We start from the raw sequence: 15,908 nt of genomic DNA, 5'->3' as shown, positions 1-15,908 counted from the left end.
ATCATCCCAATCCACTGAACCCAATTTTGTTCCATCCACTATATCATAATCTTTTTGTTGTGAAGTTCTCACACCATCACACCAAAATTTTGGGCACCCCCATTTTCGACCTCTGCCTTGACAATTTTTTGCGTGATGTTGATTTTTTGGTCGCCTTGACAATTTTAGCCTTGCTTGAATTCGGTAGAATGGCAATTCACCATTAGGCCCCTTAGGCATTTTCGTTTTGTTTTCACCCAGTGTTAACTTGATTTTGATTTTCATGGATTGGTAGTTTCTTCCATAAGCCAAACGAATTCCAAACGGCAAATTTTTTTTTTAATGATATTTTGGCAGGATGAAATTGTGAATTTTGGGACTTAATGGATTTTGGAAATTTGGTAAAATTGAAAAACTTAAATCTTTTTCAAAATCAAATTTGGATATCATTGTTTTGAAAATCTTGAAAATTTTGGCGAAAACAATTTTTTTTGGATGAAATGGATTTCGATTTTAATTTTTTTAATTGCCTAGATGAATTTATTTTTGTGAAATTTGGATTGAAATTGCAAGTAAAAAAATTGGATTTGATGGAAAAAATTCGTTTGGAATGATTTAAAAATTGTCTAACATGATTAGCAAAATTTTTTAAAGGGCAATTGAGTTGAAATTGAAATGTGGTTTTAGGCTTCTAAATATCGTTTCAAAGGGATTTTAATTGCAAAATTCATCAAGGGGAGAATTTTGATTCTTAATGGCTAATTATTTCAATTTCCTTTTGCAATTTACAATTTTAGGCAATTTAATTTCCATTTCTTTCAATAAGTTAATCCACTAATGGAACAATTAATTACAATTTAGGCTTAAATGGTCCATTTAATGAGTATAGCCCATTTAATGTCATGCAGGAGGTCGGCTCTTTGGTGAGAGGCAAAAAGTTCCTATAAAGGAGAACCCCCCCCCCTTCTCTTGTCACAGTTGCACTTCAAAGTTGACGAACTTCTCCAAGGCAGCACTTGCGATTTTTGGCAGCACTTCTACATTGGCAATTTTGCATGCAAACTAGGGTTTCAAGGCAACTTTCTTGGCATCCATACTTGCGATCTTTTTTATCAGCCTTCCATGGTGGTGATTCTTCATGCAAATTAGGGTTTGTGGCGGCATTTGAAAGGGCATATCAGATCTGTTCAAGGGGCAAGCATCTAGGGTTTTGGTGCCTCCATTGTGGACTGTTTTGGGCAGCATTTGATTCATTTTCAGATTTGATCCTTTGGCATCAATTCCGGTCTTCATAAGACAGCAAAATTCATCACATTTGAGCACCTTCATTTATGGGCAATTTGCATGTGCATGTTAGGGTTTTATTGGCGGCAACTTCTAGGGCATTTTGTACAGAATTTGGATAGTGTTGTGGAGGTTTGATTTCCTCTAAGGGGTGCGATTTTTGCCTTTGAAGTTGGACGATTTTATTTGTGAGGAAGTTATTTGGTCCAAGACCCAATTGGTGGCAAGTGCATGGGCGATCTCAAGAAGATAAAATTCTAATTTCTTGCTAGGGCATCATTATTTGCAGGGAGGCCTGATTTTTTTTTTAAGGTCTGATCTAAACTTCAAAGAGGACCCGGCTATTGGTAAAGGTAAGTTCAATTCATTTTTAGAGCTGAAGGTGGTTCTTAAACGGATTTCACTCCTTGTTCTTGTTTGGTTTCATTTCCCTTATGTTCTTCCATTCATCATCCATCACTTCATCATTCCATCTATAGGTTGAAGGTTGGAGAGATAAGTGTAGATTCCATGATAGGACATTTGGCGAGGCAGAAATAAGCTAGACCACCTTAGGAATGAAGTTGGGAGATATAAGTGTAGTCCATCCTAAGGTGACAAAGAGACATAAATAAGTGGTAGTCCCACCTCTAAGTTGAAGATTGGTGATTGATAAGTGTAGTGATAGGACTTGGCGAGGCAGAAATAAGTTAGAATCCATTGATAGAAAGAAGGTTGGAGATTGATAAGGGTAGTCCATATCATTTAGAATGAAGGGGCAGAAATAAGTGTTTAGGATGGTAGATGTTAGTGCAAGCATGGTAGATGATTGATAGAAAGAGACATAAATAAGTGGTAGTCCCACCTCTAAGTTGAAGATTGGTGATTGATAAGTGTAGTGATAGGACTTGGCGAGGCAGAAATAAGTTAGAATCCATTGATAGAAAGAAGGTTGGAGATTGATAAGGGTAGTCCATATCATTTAGAATGAAGGGGCAGAAATAAGTGTTTAGGATGGTAGATGTTAGTGCAAGCAAGGACTCTAAGGGAACAAATACTAAAAAAGACAAGGAAGATATGATGCCTAAGACTGCTTTTTTCTCGAAAGTGAGGCGAATAATCGATACCGATATCGGTATAGTGAACATGATATAGCTAAAGGATAGACTGAAGGAAGAACAATCCTCCATGGCAAAGAAGATTTACAAAAGTGGAATTGTACATGCAGCGGCCTTCCCTCCTACCTTGCCTTGTCTAGAATTGGTTATGGAATGTGCATCTAGGTTTGATTTGGTTAGTAAATTCATCATTTTTGATGAAGGGAAAAAAGTGATGGCCAACATTAGCGGATAGGTGATCGAAAAAGCATTTAACATTCTCCAGTACAAGAGCATGACAGTAGTAATGATGGATCAAGCGGCCAAGTCATTTTAAGATAACCAAAACGCTTATTTCATGCATCTAAAACAGGATTGGCTACACGAAGGAAAGAAAGGAGTTACTAGATCATCAAGGCTCACCATGTCAGAGTTCAAATTAGACTATGGCGACCTCATTATGCTCCTCAGCCGGATCATGGGCCTAGCTCAAGGTATGCAATTCAAAAAATTTTATTGATGAAATTGAAAAAGGGAAAAGAAGATTTGATTGGGCTGGGATCATAAGTGAGAATCTAGAATTGCAACTTAGGACCGTGCAAAATCAAAAGCAATTCTATATGGCATCCTATTTGTTCTATTTGATTGTGAGGTTGTATGAAAATTCGAGACTTAAGGCCTTAGGAGAAATTGGCAATGGGTCGGGGCAGTGTTTGGTGTATGAATGCTATCCATAACTTCATTTGCACAACAACAAAGACTATAAAATATTTTGTGATGCCTTTTCCATGAAGACAGTAAGGGTACTACAAGGGACACCTGCTAAGAGGCTCTCATCGGAAGTAGAAGCAAAGATTAAGAAATATGGGAATTGGTTCATCTAGTTTCCACAATTCACATATATTAGAGTAGTAGGAAGTACGGTTTGTCCCAAGAGACTTCCAAGGTACCCACCGAACAAGGTAGTTTTGATGGAATTGGCTTGGCAACTTGACCATTAGGATAGAATGATGAGACTTAAGGGTGAGACAGGGATTACCTTCTCATTTGGAATTGGCAATGATAGTTGTCCCAATCTTGTCGCCTTTGTAGTTGCGAAGAAAGAATTAGAATTGTATCATCTAGCATGGTACAGAGCAAGGCAAGGAGTTGATCCTAGTGGTCTTATCAAGGCATCTCATGGAAATACATTCAAACATGTTCCTACTATAAAAGATTTCTGGGCCAATGCATGGGATGACTTTCACGTGAGGAAGCTAGCTTTCTCAAGATTGTCAGTGAACTTGATGAGAGATATCAGATGGAGAGGCCTTGATATTCCTAATCAACTGGAAGATGATGAAAATGTGTTGAGAGAAGATTATAATACAGTGGAGGGAACAGAGTTGAATCCAGTGGATTGGAACAATCATTAGGATCCTTCCTTGGAGGTGGTTACAAGGGCAATTGATTTGCACACCGAGTTGTGGTACAATGGGAAGTTGAGAAAATTACAAAGTCAAAGGGTAGACCTTACTTATGAGAAGATGAAGCCAAAGGAAGGTCCAGCGGAATTAGTTGGACAGAAGGGTGAAGGAAGTAGTCGGCAGCAAGAAACGGTTAGAAGCAAGAAGAGAGCTTTGGAGGTTGAGAAAAGTAAAGAACATCTGGAACCTCCAGCAAAGAGATAGAATGTAGTGCCATCAAGGGAAAGCATAATTGAGGCTAGAGGCCAAGAAGATAACGCAAGTGAACAAAGGGTCACAGTAGAGGTGAGCTCTGATTTAGAATCAAGTGGTTACAGTGATAGTGCCGAGTACTCTCCTCTCTCAGAGAATCAACATGGAGATGACATGGCAATTACTAGTGGAGAAGAAGATGGGCCAATTGATATTGAGGAAGTAAGCTAGGCGCCTATGGCCGTTGGTGATGATTGGCTAATTGAACCAAATCTAGATTTGGGGAGATGCACCACACCACTATGGTTAAGGCAAATGCTTATGCCAAGAGGCAAGGTAGTAATTGCCCGAACAGTTGAAGACATCCAAGGATTAATGGAAAAGGGTGATAGCGAGAACCGGGAGCAAATGGAAAAACAGTGGCAAAGGTGATTAGGAGCGATAGTGATGGTCACTGAAAGGTTCAAATTAACAAGGCATTGGATGAGATTGAAGCTCAGGAATATGAAATAGTAGAGCATAACTTGGGAAGAAACATAGATGACATGGAATGTGAGGAGATCCAGGAGGCTATAGTTTTAATCAGAGAAAGGTTGAGGAAGGCAAATGAAAGGATCATAAAGTTGGAGGCGGACAACAAATATTGGAGAGATTGTCAGCCTATCCAACAGTTGCACTAGGCAACCCTTCTTCAAGATAGCGAGAGCAACATAGAAGAGATATCGGCTCAGCTACATGAAGTCAAGGATTGGATCCATGATACAATCCAAGACGGGCGAAATTTCTTGCCTTCCTTTATCTTGACATTTTGATCATTAGTGATGATTAGAGACAAATTCAGAATATTTGAAGTAGAGTGGAAGGATTTCCTTCCAGTCAAGGACTTAGCCATTCCTAGGCTATAGACATTCATTGGGCTACTAGAAAAATATTTGGAAAGGGCCAAGTTGGTTGATGAAGGAGGATTGAGTATGGTGGAGTCTTGGTTTGTTGCTTTGACTACTAGATTGAGAACATTGGAGGAAATACAGAATGCGATTGCACAACACCGCCCAGGCGTTGACACTTCCATTTCAACCATGATGAGCAACGTTGGGGCGACACTTGATTTTGAAGATATCAAAGAGGAGAGCATCAATGAGATAGAGTTGGGATCAAGATTGGACGAGTTAGGGAAGGTTGCTATCAAGAAGAAACATTTGGGCACCATTGCCTCCCTCAATGCCTTTATCGGATATGCCAAGGAATATGAGGACCATGAGAAGACACTGCAAGCAGCAAGTAGCATAATGAATTCGGCTGAGCTCAAGATGAGACACACACCTTGCCCTCCCATGGAGGAAGTCAACGAAAAGCTAGCTAAGTTCATTGCCTTGGCTAAAAGGATGAAAGAAAATGGGAGATTTATATTAGAAGAGCATTTGATGTAAGCCCAAGTGGCAATTTCTCTTTCTTCTTGGATAGGGTAGGTGTCTGACTCTGATTGGCCATATTTTTGGTGTCTTCTCATTGGTTGCCACTTTTCCTTTTTTTCATTGTTCCATTGATGAGGTGGCATCTTTTCATTGGCCAATGGGGTGGCAACCCTAATTAGGGTTTCTAGGATCCAATCTGGATCTTGATTTTGCCTCTTTATCTTTACTGTCGGTTATAAATTTTGGCCTCTGTATAAGGCCATTTGCTCTCATTTGTAAAGGGTTGAAGAAAATTGTTGCTCAAGATAATGCCAAAATCGCTTTTCTTTCTCATTGTTGCGACTTGCATGGTGATTAAGAACTTTTGGTATTGTTGCATGGTTTCTACTTCCACTAGTTAGAATAAGATTTTCTTTGAAGTTGTTAAAATAGATTTCATTTCAAGTTGTTAAGTAGAGAAAAAAAACTAGATGGATAGTTGCATGGTAGTATTAGTTGATTCTGTAACTAGGCCACTAGCATCCTAGCGGCTTGTTGGGAAGCCTTGCGTGGTAAACTAGTGCTTTTCTTTTGAATTGTAGCATCTATGGAGGTGGAGCCGCCGGTTAACTTTCATTAGATTCAATCCCTGTCCATTTGGTAATCTTTCCATTCATAGGAGTAGGAGTAGAATAAGAAGCAGTTTAAGAGTTGGAATTTGAAGAAGAAAGTTAGGAAGGCGTAAGTCATAAGAATATTCACCCTCCATCACCATCACCTTCTCCATCAACATCATCTGGCATTCACACCGAATCACCATCACCATCACCATCATTCTGCCAAAAGTCCAAGATGTCCTCAAACAAATAGTGTAAGGCTGCCTACGTGATTACTGGCAAATCACATCGATATACTGAGTTAGTATCCACAGGTGTAAGGAACATTGGAGTTTTTCTCATGTCTTAATGAGTATTAACTTTTCAAGAGAGGAATTGAGTGTTTGATATAACATATCAAGTGTTCAATTGCTATATGTTATGTAGTGGTAAAAAACTGACATCAACATTATCTGGCGCAAGGAGGGCATGAAAGTTCTTTTTGGGGACTTGTTGGTATTCAACTATGAAGAAGAATGGTGCTTCCTAGTTCAAATCAACTTAGAGCAACTTGGGGAACACCCCAAGATCATATTGTAGCCAGTATGTGCTCAATTGCTTGGGAGGAAAGTGAAAGTACTAGAGAGTATCTGAACACTGTTGACGTATTGAATCAAGAAGAAAGGAAAGCACGAGCTATTGAAAGGAGAATTCAGAAGAGGTTGGAACGCCAAAGAGAACTAGAAAGGAAGCTTGAAAGAGAAAGGGAAGCACGAAGACAAGCTCAAGCTACTGTTGAAGAAAACTCAAATGAGAAAATCAATCGGGTTGGGATTGTAGTCAAGCTAGATAGAAGAATTGGGTCTTTTTCCCCTAAAAGGTTTGAGAAACTGCAATTTGATAGAAGGCAAAGGATATTGAGGTCTACACTACACCAAAAAGAGGATCTACTTGTGTTAGAATTTCATAAGAAATCAAGGAACTGCTGGGTAGTTGATACTTCAAATTTAGCTAGCCCCTCAAGTAGTCAGTTGGGTCAAGCTCAAGCCAATTGACCAACGATGGCTCAACCACCATGGATTCAGAACAATGCCTTACCCATTTCATTCCAACAGTATCATGATTTACCGAAGAATCTGGTGGTATTCTACTCCAAGTTCTTTGTCAATGACCCTAATCGTACAGTAGAGGAGCATATCAAAGTATTTGAAGATGCGTGTGCAATTGAAGGATTCAACATGAGGATGTAGCATGCAGCCTTTTCCCTTACTCATTGGGGGAAGAACCTTACTACTGGTTTGTCAATTTGCCGACGTCATCCATAACAGGGGGTTCAGCTTAGAGAAGCTTTTATTACAAAATTTGGCATGCCCACCACACTACTAGAGTTGCATATGATGTTTGTGGACATTAGGAGACACGGTAAAGAGTCAATAAGTTCCTTCAACAATTGTTTCCACAAAGCCTACACAAGATTGCAAGCCCCTTACACAATGATAGAGGCAGGTGCTTTGGAAGCCTATTACAGTGCCTTAGATAGTCAGACAAGGATGGAAAATCCTGCTCCCACAACGTTGAATGAAGCTTACACCAAAGCAATTGAGATAGGGAAGCAATTGGGCCAACAAGGAATGGAAACCCCAAGTGTTAGGTATCCGAACAATCCAACACAATTTACATACTAGGCACCTACAAATCAGTTGGTGGTACACTCGGGACCTCTGTTGTCTCAGGCGCTGCCACCAATGCCAGTTTATCTGCAAAGTGCAAGTTCATCCACAAGAACGCAAGAAGAAAAGGATGAAATGAAGGAATTGATCGACCAAGTCAAGAAGTTGTCAACAAAAGTTACTCACTTGAGAAATCAAAACAATCAACTCCAATCTTTCCAGAGGAACAATCAAGGAGGTAATCAAGGAAACAATTATTAGAATCATGGCAAAAGTTATCAAGGAGGGTATCAGAGAAATCATCAAGAAAGTGGATACCAAAGGAACTATCAGGACACAGACTACCAAAGAAACAACCAAGGTGGTGGTTATCAAAGGAACTATCAAAAATAATAATCAAGGCAATAGCCAGCCACAAGATCAAGGATATAACAATCAGTCCAACCAAAGGAGGACATGGAACATAGGCCTAAACAATGGAAATGTGGTGGCGCCACTGGATAACCAAGCCTCAACAGATGGTCAGTGTATAGAATATTTCTAGTTGAGTCCGCCATGTCCAAGTATTGTAGATTCCATGAGACCGATCAACATTTGGAGTTAAGATGTGCTGAGTTCAAGAGGGCATCTAACCTGTTTCAAAACATAATAGATGAGTCAAACAACCAAGAAAGGTCACGGGGTATGAAATTGTCCCATCCTCAAGATATGATTAGTGCTTGACTTTTGAGGAGATTTCATTTCCACCAGAATTTGGAGCATATGAAGAACACCAGGGGAGATTTCCTCCCGAGTTGGCCAATGGGCCAATTAGTGAGGTAATAGATCAAAGTGGATATAACAATGGGTTGGATTCTTTCCCACCTTTGAGCAACACTGTTCTAGTTCAAGGGATAGGTGGGAACCAAACATTTCAACAACTAGCTAGCAATGCAAGGTTTTATTAGAGAAACAATAAGAGGAATGATGGACCTTTCACGTCCTCCATACCTTCGAACAATTTCAATATGCCTCCACACCCCAATGCAAGTGACGTATCAAATTCTTCAAGGGATACACCTGAGTACAGACATGGTAACCATAACAATGGAGGTGGAACACAAAGTTCCCAACAAACTATACAACAGAACAATCAAGATGTTCGAGGATCACAGAGTGTCCAGTCAACACAAGAAGCAAATAGAGGAAGAATAGAAAACAATGCCGTGAATAATGATGAGTTGAAAAGATTGGGACAAAGTGTAACAGAGGAGATGAAGATCAAAATCAATCTCCCTTTGTTAGAATTATTGAAGATATCGGAGATTAGAGATACATTCCTTAATAGTTTGAAGGATAACAAATCACAAGGGTCTCACACTCAAAGTGCAATAACACATACTCAAGGGAGGCCTTCTAACTTAGTGCATGTGATCCAAGACATTCCAGGAGGAAACATGACGAATTCGTCTCAAGAGATTTCATACGGAGAGATAGAGAACTCTCCAGGAGAGATAGAGATTGCATATGGTGACATTAACAGTTTCAACAGACAGCCACGACCTCAACCAGTTTATGTGGCTTAATCAATGTCGGTGGAACCGCAGGTCAAAGAAGTCAAGACTCGATAAATAATAAGGAAAAGGTGAAGAAAGAAGAGGTAGTTCAACCAATAGATTTTTGAGTGAAGCCAAAACTAGTACTAGTGGTATATTATCAAGGGAAAGACGAGCCAGCCCCATTCCTGCTATCAGTGAGGATATTTGGGAAGCTTCTTCATAATTGCTTGATAGATTCAGGAGTATCAAGTAATGTCATGCCTTTGAATATTTGTAGAAGTTTGGGAATCATGCCTTTGGGATCAAACAGAAAGGTAACTCAATTGGATAAGACAAAAGTACGGGTGGTAGGTGAGCTACACTACATACACATGCAATTGGCATCTGATCTAAGGATGGAACACATGGTAGATATTTCAGTGGTAGATGTGGCCGATACCTATGGATTGATCCTAGGTAGAGATTGGGCCAGAAGGCTGAATGGATACATGGCAACTGACTTTACTCACATGTGGCTCCCATGGAAAGGACTTCCCAACCAAATCAAAATTGATAGCAACCCAAGGTTGAGATTGACAGTTACTGAGTATGGGGAACCAAATGAAATATTGTTTATAGAAACAAATATGAACACCTATAGACCTAAGAAGACAAAAGTGTTGACAATAAATATCATAAGTGGAGGAAGGGGTTCCATTGAGATCTTGATTGAGTCGGATCCAGATTCTTCATTAGACGATGGTGAAGGCATGTTCGAGAATTTTAAGAATTTTGTGATTAGAACTATACAACAAGGAATAGAGTTGGGTAACTGAACATCAATGAGAGACTTATTATTGCCCAACTGGTGCAGAATCCACAATGCTTTCCATTCGGAATTATCTTGCTCCTTGTGCACAGTTGCCTTAGAACAAGTAGAGAAGAGAATCCCAGGGGCTCTAAAACAAGATGATCAACATGGCAAACAAAAGATTGAAACTTTACAAGTTGATGAAGCAGAAAGTAGCATGATGGGTGAAACAAAGAACCAAACTACACGCCCTAACTTGGAAATGAAGAAAAGTGATGAAACAGACAAGTCCAAGGGTTCCCAAAAGGAGTATCAAGAAAGTGACGGAGTATGGACTCTAAGGTTCGATGGTTTCAAAACTAAGCAAGGGGCTGGAGCCGGATTTGAGTTAGTCAGCCCGACAGGGGCAACGTATTTGGAGGCACATAGATTGCAATTCCCTTGCACCAACAATATGGCAGAATATGAAGCTTTGATTTTAGGCTTGTTGTGTGCTATCAAGAAAGGTACCAAGGTACTTCATGTACTTGGAGATTCATATTTAGTAATTGAGCAGATAAAGCAGAAGTTCACTTGCCATGACATGAGATCGAAGAGATATAGAAACAGAGTTTGGGATTTGATAGAGGACTTTGATGCCTTCGGTATCAAGTTTAGCTATAGAGCAAATAATCAAGTGGCTAATGCCTTCGTACAAATTGCAAGCTCACTAGCACCAATTAAGTTGGACGGCTTGAAGAAATTTAGAGTCGAGTTAGCATCAGTACCATCAATACCAGATAATGTTAGGAACTTCCAAGTGTTTGAAGATGATAGACATATCCTCGAATTCTTGACTAATTCAGATATCTTAACAGCACAAGTCATCGATGGTGAAGTGGATGAAGAAGCAGAGATCAACTTAGAAGGAGTTATGAGTTTGAAGACAAATACTATTCCAAAGGGAATGATTGAACTAGAAAGAATATTCAACATGGACCAATTCAACAAAGTGCAATATCAACCCACTGGGGGTGATGAATGCGAAAGGTAAATTTGGGAACAGAGGATTGTCCCAAAATAGTTCATATTGGGAAAGTTTGTACACCTAAGGAGAAGGCAGATATACTAAGTTTGATGAAGGAATTCCCAGATGTAATTGATTGGGGATATGAAGATTTGAAAACATATGATCCTTCCATCATCACACATACAATTCCATTGAAGGAAGGAAGTAAGCCATTCAGTTAGTGACAAAGGCCAGTCAATCTTTTGTTAGAACATTGATATTGCAAGAAGTAAAGAAGTTGCTAAATGTGTGGATCATCTTCCCAGTGAGGCATTCAACGTGTGTTGCCAATCTTGTCCTAGTTAGGAAAAAAATGGAGAAATAAGGTTATGTGTCGATTTTAGGAATATTAATAGAGCATCAGAAAAGGATAATTATCCATTGCCATCACTGGATGAGGTCTTGCAAATTGTAAATGGAGTACAGAGGATGTCATTTATGGGTGGATATTCGGGGTGCAATCAAGCGATTGTTGAAGAAGAAGATAGATTTAAGATAGCTTTCACCACGAAGTGGGGAACATTTGCATACAGGAGGATGCCTTTTGGCCTGATCAACGCAGGTGCAACATTTCAAAGAGCTATGGATTATGCTTTTAAGGACTTAAAAGACAAGTGCATTATCATTTACATGGACAACATAACAGTATTTTCAAAGAATAGAGAAGATAACATTTTGGATTCAAGGAAAGTTTTCATGAGATGTAGAAGGTTCAGAGTTTCTTTGAATTCGAAGAAATGCATGTTTGGAGTTACCGAGGGAAAACTTTTGGGACATGTAATTTCAGAAAAGGGTATCATGATAGATCCAGAGAGAGTGGAAGCAATTTCCAAACTTGGCGTGCCAGCTAGCAAGAAAGAGCTCAAATCATTCTTTGGAAAGATCAACTTCGTGAGGAAGTTCATATCCCCATCCTCCAAGATCGTAAAGCCAATGAATGACATGTTAAAAAAAGATGCAAAAATGGATTGGACTCCAGTAGCAAAGAGGGCATTTGAAGAAATAAAGCATGCTATTGTTAATGTACCAGTTCTAGTAAGCCTGGATTATGAGAGGCCATTCAATATATACTCTTTCACTTTTGATCACGCGTGTGCGGCCATTTGCTCTCATTTGTAAAGGGTTGAATAAAATTGTTGCTAAGATAATGCCAATATCGCTTTTCTTTCTCATTGTTGTGACTTGCATGGTGATTAAGAACTTTTGGTATTGTTGCATGGTTTCTACTTCCAATAGTTAGAATAAGATTTTCGTTGAAGTTGCTAAAATAGATTTCATTTCAAGTTGTTAAATAGAGAGAAGAGTAGATGGATAGTTGCATGGTAGTACTAGCATCCTAGCGGCTTGTTGGGAAGCTTTGTGTGGTAAATTAGTTCTTTTTCTTTGAATCATTGCATCTATGGAGGTAGAGCCGTTGGTAAACTTTCATTGGATTCGATCCCTGTCCATTTGCTAATCTTTCCATTCGTAGGAGTAGAGCGGTGAATATTTTAGTATTTGGAGCTTTGAGAAAGGGAGTAAAGAAAGGCATCATTGGTAGACACACCACCCCCATCACCACCACCATCAACATTATCTGGCACTCGTATATTTCACAAACCATTGTCACCACCATCCCACCAAAAGTCCAAGTTGTCCTCAAACAAATAGCGTAAGGCCGCCTGCGTGATTACCGGCAAATCACATCGATATACTAAGTTAGTATCCACACGTGTAAGGAACATTGGAGTTTTGCTTATGTCTTCATGAGTATTAACTTTTCAAGAGAGGAATTGAGTGTTTGATATCCTATATCAAGTGTTCAATTGCTATATGTTATGTAGTGGTTCACAATTGACATCAACACTTTTCTTAGCACATTTTCATCATCTTCCAGCTGATCGGGAATATCAAGGCCTCTCCATTTGATTGCCCTCATCATGCCCACTGACAAGCTTGAGAAAGGTAGCTTCCTCACATGAAAGTCATCTTGTGCATTGGCCCAAAAATCTTCTATAGTAGGAATATGTTCGAATGAGTTTTCGTGAGAAGCTTTGATAAGACCATTAGGATCTAATCCCTGCCTTGCTCTATACCATCCTAGATGATACCGCTCTAACTACTCCTTCGCAGCTGCAAAGGCGACAGGATTGGGGCAAGTATCATTGCCTATTCCAAATGAGAATGTAATCCCTGTCTCACTTTTAAGTTTCATCATCTTGTCATAATGCTCAAGTTGCCTGGCCAACTCCATCAAAACTATTCTATCGGGTGGGTACCTTGGAAGCCACCATAATCTTGCCAGCAATATTTTCCTCGCAGTTGTGTTTGGCCCCATTTGTCCTCTTGCCAGTCTTTTGTGCGCTTCCTTTAGCACCTTTGGAATTTCCTCTAGGATGCACCGCCTTAGAATTTGATCAAGTCCCATGTTGTATAGTAGCCCATAGGACGCACCGACTTAGAATCTAATCAGGTCCCATTTTGTATAGTAGCCCGTTGATTAACTGAAACATCCAGCTCCTTAGCACCAATTTCCTTCTCTCATTTGATGGCATCTCGCTCGAAAACTGCCCCATCGATAGATATTCCCCGATATGTGCATACTAGGATGGTAGTACTGTAATGTGAAATAGCTGCGCATCCAAAAAGTCATCCTTAACTCCCTCCGGTGGCTCCATCGATTTTATTCTCGACAAATGGTTTGCACTTACATGACTTTTCCCTGGCCGCACCACGATCTTAAATGTGAACTCCTGCAATAATAATAACCATCGACTTATCCTTTGTTGAATAATTGGCTTATTTACCAGATATAATAGTGCCTGATGATCTATGTAGAATACAAATGGTGTTGCCAACAAATAATGTATGTACTTTTGTACTGCGTACACCATCCCTAGTGCCTCTCGCTCCGTCATACTATAGTTTTTTTCTGCCTTAGATAATAATCTACTTGCAAAATACACCGGATGGTCCAATCCATGGTCACCTGTTTGCGCCAGTGTTGCTCCAATGGCATAATTTGATGCATCTACATGAACATGAAATTCTTTGTCCCAATTCGAATAGGCTAGAATTGGTGTCATGGCCAACCTTGTTTGCAATCCCTCGAAAGCTTCATTCTATTCGACTTCCCATTTGTAAGGTTCACCCTTGTAGGTGAGTTTGTCCAGTGGGTAGAAAACCTTTGCAAAGTTCTTAATAAATCTCTGGTAATATCCGATGTGCCCTAGAAATGACTTTATTTTAGATACATCCGTCGATGGTGGCATCTCCAAGATTATGCGAACCTTGTCCAGATCCATTTTCAACCTTGCTTTGCAGACTATGTGTCTGAGCAGCTTTCCCTGTGGCACCATGAATCTGCACTTTTTCGGATTCAGTGCCAATCTTGCTTGTCTGCACCTCTCCATGCATTCTTTGAGCACCATTATGTGTTTATCCTCTGTGCTAAAGATTGACCAGTCATCTAGGAATGCTCTAAAACCTCTGACAGACATTTTATCAAATATGTGTAGGATAATCCTTTGGAACGTCGCTGAGGCATTGCACAGTTTGAACGACATCCTGTTGTAGGTGTATACTCCATTTTCCACAATGAATGTTGTTTTTAATTTGTTTTCTTCAACGATGGATATCTGATTGTACCTCGAGAATCCGTCCATGAATTAATGAGTCTCATGCCCTGCTACTTCCTCCAGAATGCTATCCGTGAATGGTATTAGAAACGGATCTTTAATTGTTACTGCGTTTAGGCATCATAAATCTATGCGTATTCTTATCTGCGTGGTGTCCTTTTTTAGAGATATCATGATTGGTGATACCCACTCACTCGTCTGCACTTTCAAAATAATTCTTGCTTCCAGCATCCGATCGATTTCTTCCATGACCCGTGCTGCATAGTTTTTGTTCATTCGATATGGCCGCTTCCATACGGGTATTGCACCTTCAATCAACGGTATTCGGTGGACACATAACTCTAGTGACACTCCTTTTAAGTCTTTATACGTCTAGGTGAAGACGTCCTTGTGCTCCATAAATATTTTGAACAGTGTTGCCTTCAAAATTGGGTTCCAATCATCTCCTACAAGAATATCTTTTGGATTCGCTTCATCTACCAAGTGCATTGTTTTCACTATAGGCTCTTCATACTTCATCAGTTTATCCTCACTGGATGTATGGGCCGGTGTCTCATCCACTTGTGCTTTTCCCTCCTTTATTTCACTATACTCTTTTAGAAATTCGTTTCCTTATTTTTCTTTTTCAACACCCAACATGTTGCAGCTCAGAAAGAGCTCATAGTCCTCCATCTGCCAATGTAGTAGTCCGTTCATCGAGTCTAGGTCGTCATCAGTTGATCCTCCTTCTAATCTCAATACCCCTTCTTTGTCTAGTTCCATTCTCTTTTTTTCCTTCATCATCACTCTCGCCTTTACCTTTTGAGTCTAACGACGCTGCTTATTCCCCTACCATTTGTGTATGTAACTCAATTATGAATCTTCTGCCTCTGCGTTCCATGGATAGGGTGTTTTGTTTCCAGTCATGTTTTACTTTTGTTTGCACCAATCAGCACCATCCAAGGATAGTGTCATACTCTCTTCTTTTCAGTGGAATGACCACAAAATCTAGTAAAAATGGTTGTGTTCCAATAGTTACTGACTGTGCCATCAGAGTTCCCAATGGTTTGAACCCATGCCGATTTGTCGTGAGTAACTGGAATGTAGGTGGCCATAGTGTAGGTTGTCCTAACTTCTTCCATATATCTTCTGGTAGCACGTTCACGCCTGACCCTCCGTCCAGAATTGTGTTTGTCAGTACAGTTCCCAGAATGCCTATCTTGACTACTACGGGATGCCTTCCTGTCATGAGTGCCAATAGCATGGGGTCTTCTACTGT

Source organism: Cupressus sempervirens, chromosome 6, assembly GCF_028749045.1.
Source record: "Cupressus sempervirens isolate cs-2001-9-10 chromosome 6, ASM2874904v1, whole genome shotgun sequence".
Classification (NCBI taxonomy): Eukaryota; Viridiplantae; Streptophyta; class Pinopsida; order Cupressales; family Cupressaceae; genus Cupressus; species Cupressus sempervirens.
The sequence above is the reverse complement of the archived record's forward strand: the minus strand, read 5'-3'. Positions refer to the sequence as shown.